A 726-nucleotide genomic window follows, 5' to 3' on the forward strand; every position below is an offset into this window, starting at 1 on the left:
GCGAAACTTTACCCCCTACACATATTTCAGCAAAAGAAAGTACCCGCATATAGGCCTCTCCTACCCGCATATAAGAAATTAACGATATCCACATGTGATATTTCCCTCAACCCCTAACCCCCCCCCCCCCGCCCCAATCCGCATGGATCTAAATCACTATGAGGAAAAAAAGATCCACATTTGAAACTCGAAACTCCTACCCGCATCTGACAAATGAGTAATACCCGCATACAGAATCCCCCCCCCTACCCACTCCAATTCTACCTGCATCTAACAAATGCATTATATTATAATACCCACATACTGAAACAACCTTCCGGACCCCCATTTTCTACCCGCATCTAAGAAGCCAATGATACCCACATGTAGTACTCCCCCTCCCGCTACCCACATCTAGAACCCACCATCGCGTTATCCCTTTATCCGCATCTAGGAGATTAGTGATACCCGCATAATGATCAATAATAACACCCACATATAGAACTCCCCTACCCGCATACCCACATACCCGCGTACCCGCACTTGGAAAATTAAAGCTCATCACGCAACGGGAGATAATGCTGAGGATTTGGTCACCCGTCTGCCTCGCGTCGGAATTTCGCTCGTCTCTCGCTACCAGATTTAGCCAGCTCTTGCCAGTCTCGGCGGGTACACGAAGGGGCGTGTGAGATGATGGGAGTGAGGATAATTTTAGGATGCTTCTTTATCCTGTGCGTGCAACAACCC

Source organism: Penaeus monodon, chromosome 25, assembly GCF_015228065.2.
Source record: "Penaeus monodon isolate SGIC_2016 chromosome 25, NSTDA_Pmon_1, whole genome shotgun sequence".
Taxonomy (NCBI): domain Eukaryota; kingdom Metazoa; phylum Arthropoda; class Malacostraca; order Decapoda; family Penaeidae; genus Penaeus; species Penaeus monodon.